The 6,000-nt window shown below is 40.2% G+C and overlaps 1 long non-coding RNA gene across 1 annotated transcript in view; it reads right to left on the bottom strand.

Annotated features, from left to right (window-relative positions):
• Nucleotides 1-4,702: 4,702 nt before the first annotated feature.
• LOC143787339 (uncharacterized) overlaps nt 4,703-6,000 on the bottom strand; it is a 28,063-nt gene continuing 26,765 nt past the window's right edge. The window contains exon 3 of the long non-coding RNA XR_013218334.1: nt 4,703-4,911. This is a non-coding gene — a long non-coding RNA (uncharacterized LOC143787339). The remainder of the gene's footprint in view (nt 4,912-6,000) is intronic.

The raw sequence follows: 6,000 nt of genomic DNA, 5'->3' as shown, positions 1-6,000 counted from the left end.
GTAGATGTCATAATGGTTGCCATGGCGACGATGATGTCATAAAGGTTGCCTCGACCAATCAGCGACGGGCACAGCCTGCCGCAAATTCTGGAATCATCATTGTCCATATACTACAGGGACATGCATATTCTAGAATACCCGATGCGTTAGAATCGGGCCACAGTCTAGTCTATATATATAATTGTCTAAGGGTTTTTCCGTCTGTCTGTCTGTCTTTCTGTCTGTCTGTCCTGGAAATCCTGCGTCTCTGATTGGTCGAGGCCGCCAGGCTTACCAGCGACGGGCACAGCATGGCGACGATGATGTCATAAAGGTTGCCTCGACCAATCAGCGACGGGCACAGTCTGCCGCCAGGCCTCGACCAATCAGCGACGGGCACAGTATTGACGTAGATGTCATAATGGTTGCCATGGCGACGATGATGTCATAAAGGTTGCCTCGACCAATCAGCGACGGGCACAGTCTGCCGCCAATTCTGGAATCATCATTGCCCATATACTACGGGGACATGCATATTCTAGAATACCCGATGCGTTAGAATCGGGCCACAATCTAGTATAATTATATATGTACAGCTGGTATAACCTGGACATCCCCTGTATATAATTATATATATATATATATATATATATACAGCTGGTATAACCTGGACATCTCCTGTATATAATTATGTATATACAGCTGGTATAACCTGGGAATCTCCTGTAAATAATTTTATATGTACAGCCGGTATAACCTGGGCATCTCCTGTATATAATTATATATGTACAGCTGGTATAACCTGGCATCTCCTGTATATAGTTATATATGTAGAGCTGGTATAACCTTGGCATCTCCTGTATATAATTATATATGTACAGCTGGTATAACCTGGGCATCTCCTGTATATAATTATATATATACAGCTGCTATAACCTGGGAATCTCCTGTATATAATTATATATGTACAGCTGGTATAACCTGGGCATCTCCTGTATATAATTATATATGTACAGCTGGTATAACCTGGGCATCTCCTGTATATAATTATATATATACAGCTGCTATAACCTGGGCATCTCCTGTATATAATTATATATGTACAGCTGGTATAACCTGGGCATCTCCTGTATATAATTATATACGTACAGCTGGTATAACCAGGTACCTCCTGTATATAATTATATATGTACAGCTGGTATAACCTGGGCATCTCCTGTATATAATTATATATGTACAGCTGGTATAACCTGGGCATCTCCTGTATATAATTATATATGTACAGCTGGTATAACCTGGGTATCTCCTGTATATAATTATATATGTACAGCTGGTATAACCTGGGCATCTCCTGTATATAATTATATATGTGCAACTGGTATAACCTGGGCATCCCCTGTATACAATTATATATGTACAGCTGGTATAACCTGGGCATCCCCTGTATATAATTATATATGTACAGCTGGTATAACCTGGGGATCTCCTGTATATACGGTATATAATTATATATACAGCTGGTATAAGTTATACATTACAAAAAGTTAAAAATGTACCAACTGGCAGAATGTTCAAAAGTGCGACCCCGGAGTTTTGGCGCCCGTCCCCCTGTGCTCCATCTGGGGCTCGGTGAGGTTATACAGTTTCATTAGTTTTGTTCTCTGCTGCAGAACTGCCTGCATAACTTTGCCAGAGTTTCCGATGCAATAAATGTGTCCCCTCTACAAAGCCTTTGATATGTTGGGCCGCAGGGATCCTGTGTAATCTGTGGTGTGTCGCAGGCACAATACTCCGGGGGGCATCGGCTTCAAATTTCCAAACGACTGAGATATGACTAATTCAGCAAGCTGCTTTACATAAAAATGTGACACAGAGGAACAGAGTGTACGGCAAAGAGGAGAACAACGTCAGAAGGGGCAATGTGCCCGGGGTCAGGAACGCTCTTCTCCATGAGTTCTGCTCTTATAGGTCAAGATCAGTTCTTACTCTTTATGATAATACACAAATTTCATATTTCTTCTTATCGTTACACAGCACAAGCTTATGGTAGCAGATTGACACTAGCCTAAAACCCAGGAGCCCCTCTAACACGTGAACCGTTAGCACTCAATGAGTCCCTGACACTGTTTTAAGTACAGAAATCCGTATCCACTTAGCACATGTATTGCATTTTAAGTAAAATACTGATGAAATTATAGTTTTCTGTTTTACCTCTAGTTTTTTTTTTAAGCTTTTTGCTGAATTCCGACATAAAATGTGAAAAATAAAAGATGTTATACACTGATATATTTTTTCACTTTACAACTTTAATTTACTTTCTTTATTTAATTATATTATTTTCCTAGCCCTACAGTTAACCCTAACCCTATCCATAAATCTAACCTTTGTCCTATCTCTAACCATAACCCTAACTCTAATTTATTTATATCGCTATGCCTATCCCTAAAACAAGCCCAAAGCTTATCCCTATCCCTAGCCTTAAACCTAACTCTAACCCTAAGCCTAATTCTGGTTCTAACTCTAGTTAAGGTTTATCCATTACAATGTAAAGGCAGCGCTTAATAATGAATGATGTCAGTATGGAATCATTTGCAGTGCACGTTATTCAACACTGTCTTCATTCATTAGCTGCTCAGCTTCCGTCATGTTGTTAGCAGCCTATGCAGAGCTCAGCAGTCGAGTTTGTCATCAGCTGCTATGCTCAGCCTAGGCATTATGATGAGCTTTGTCATTTCACTCACTGCCTATGCAGAGTGCTTCAAGAACACATAATGCCTTCCAGAACCACACATTTAACAGTAGTTTAAGGAGCAAAACTTAGCTCCCCAATAGACCTTGACACTATGGCTAACTACCCTTGTGGGCCTCCAAGCTACACCACTTCCTTGGGCTCCATTGGAAAAAAAAGAGACCAATGGCTCTTCGTTAACCAAGGTTGACCATGGTGACCCTTGGAGGTTAAATTCACACTGGCTTACCAAGAATGGTCTTTCTCAACTACGGGAGATTATTTTGTCAAGCAGTGTATCTTGAAGCTCAAGGCCACAATGTAAAATCTCCAACTGTGCCTCCAACTATCTAGGGTCTTTAATAATATTGTCCTTCTCATATGGGTTATAAAAAAAACCTTTTGGGCTGCCCTAGACTCCAGGGCCTGGGTGCGCCTACAATCACAGCTCTCAACATAGTTACACCCCAGAACTTGACTACCCAAACACAAACCTCTGGATGCCCAGGATCTGAGAATTATCTTGTGCTGTAGGCAAATTCAACACTTACTGCCAAGTTTGTGATCATCTCATTGCCAGTAAATTGGGAACCCCCGTTACAAACATTAGGAAGACAGAATCATGACCTAAACCTTTAGCTCCTGCTTAGAGAATGGATTATTATTACACATGATTCCATTGCAATTATAATATTAGCATTTAACGTGGCCGCTACGAGTCAACCACCAGATGTGGACATGAGATGTAGAGCTCTAGGCTTCAGGCACCATGAAGAGTAAATAATGAGGAACCTTCACTGAGCCAAATGATGGATAAGGATCTCTGAAGCTTTTATCTCATTTATGGTTACAGTTTGATTCATGTAACATCTTTACGACCATGGAAGGGCATCGCAGGAGAGGCAGCATCGTAGTCAAGACTGGATGCCACCATTCATCTGCACATGTATCTCCGTCACGTTGCTGACACAGCTGGTTCCAATAATATCCATAATGATGCTTCCACCTAAACCTCCACAAATCACTGTATAGTGCGGGGGCACATACGGTATATCTTAGCCTTGACATCAGCAGGAGTATATGACATAGACATACATCCATAGTCAATCCTGAATAACAGGTCAACGTTGTATCGTTGGGATGAATGTAAGACGTTGTCTTGGGGTTAGATGTACAGACGGATCTCTAATGGTGAAAATGTTGACACTGGCAAATGTTAAGGTTCTCCAAAGTAAAACTGATGACGGAACAAGTGGGATAAAAAAAAAATATATATTTTTTTGTTTGAAACTTGGGTCCCGATTCATTAAATCAATTACGGTACATAAAACGTTGTGAAAAGTAAAAAAAATTTTGTGCAACACTAATTTGCTAAAAAATTTTACCATTTTTTGGCCAGCTCTGTCAAAATTGGCAGGTGTTGGGGTGGAACAGGTAGAGATGTTCGCGCATACAAGTCATGACGAGCTGCGGCATGTCTCATTCAAGAAATCTTGACCGAGATTTGTGGTCCAGCGCACACCACTTTTCAGACACACCTGATGCATTAAGAGGCACGCACCTCTTAAAGAATCTGATACATCTGATGCCAACAACCCCTTCATCAAGACCGTTGTGAACAATGCTGGTCTTGATTCTTGATGATTCGGGGCCTTGGACTCTTCTTCATTTTTCCATAATTTGGTTACAAGGCTCAATCTAGCGGTGGTCGAAAATCTTCATTATTCTTCATCCATGGGTGGATGGGTGTCTCCTTCAGGCCCCTTTCCTGCCTTGCCCTTAATCCCATATTGGTCTCGTTTGGCACATGGTAAGTTTGTAATACTAGAGACAGGTTAGGACCGTCCCAATGGGTACACCTTGTCATAGTGGGATGGATTTTATGCATTTATTTTGAATCAAAATAGCATTAACTATGCATCTTTTGTTATTTGCATGTACTATGATTACTTACCTATTTATTTGACATAGGGTATATGCTCATTTGGGGTTTTTTGCTTTTTTCCTTGGGTTTTATCTGTGAAATAGCCACAGTGTGAACACAATCTTTCACTTTGCATATATACCAACTTATGGTCAAGCTCATTTCTTTGGTTTTGCCGTAATTCTTCATCCACGTCAAGCTTAATGCCCTCATTTTGTTACTTGCAAGCATAATCAGTTTGTGGTGATTGACACTTTGACAAATGTTGGGATAGACTTTCCTTATGGGGAAAGAAGACAAGCAGCAAGTAAGCAATATCCAAGTAAGCAATATCCAAGTAAGCAATACTCAAGTAAGCAGCACATAGGTAAGCAATAACCTTGTAAGTATTACTCAAATTAGCAATACCCAGGAAAGAAATTCCAAAGAAATACCCAGTTAAGCAATATTCAAGGAAGCAATACCCAAGGAAGTAAACCTCAAGTAAGCAACATCGGGGTAAATAATACTCTAAAAAGCAATTGCCTGTGGATCAAGACTCTCTTTGGAAGGGAAGGACAATTACTATGTCTAGGGGAGTGATTGACTTTCCCATTAATGGATGGAGGAGAGGTGAACGTTATAAACCAACATTGGTGTTTATTTATTAGGGTTCCCTCTCATTTATGAATAATCTATTGAAAGCTACAGATATTTGCTAAAGTAACTTTTTTTTTGTTCCATATTCTCTATTTTTTCTCTGCTGGGATCTTTGGTGTTGACAGTTGTCGATTATTACTAAACATCAAATGCGGAATGGATGTTCTCAGGAATACTCACTGAATCACTGGCCATCTAGATTTCAACTGAGAAACTAAAATAAATTCATGTCTCCATTTTCATACCCCCAGTGAGCCTGCGGTATTATCTTTATGTTCCTGTGATCTCCTGTCTCTCCATGGAGACGTCATCCAGAGAAGAAGAAAGTGATCCTACCACCTGCAGAATACTTTCACCGCTGCACTTTCATCACTGTAACTCATATAATACTTGTTGTAATATAATAGTCAACTTCCTGTATAAAGTGGGAAATATCCTAGCAGTTATACAGGAGCGGATACCGATAGAAGAGGCCTCTGTGCAAGCACAATACATGGGCCCTTTGGAGTCCAATATCTCATCATAATGCACAATTCCACCTGCTTTCCAAGTGACAGTGGACCCCTTTACCTCTTGAGCCCCTGTTCAGCTGCCCGAGTTCCAACAGTCATATACCCACCAATGTAAATATACTTAAGACAGAAGACTGTATTATAATGGCTCCAGTATATACTTTTACATAGAGACAGTATTATAGTAGTTATATTCTTATACATAGGGAGCAGTATTA

The sequence above is a fragment of the Ranitomeya variabilis genome, chromosome 8 (assembly GCF_051348905.1).
Source record: "Ranitomeya variabilis isolate aRanVar5 chromosome 8, aRanVar5.hap1, whole genome shotgun sequence".
NCBI lineage: Eukaryota > Metazoa > Chordata > Amphibia > Anura > Dendrobatidae > Ranitomeya > Ranitomeya variabilis.
This window is presented reverse-complemented; position numbering and strand designations above follow the sequence as displayed.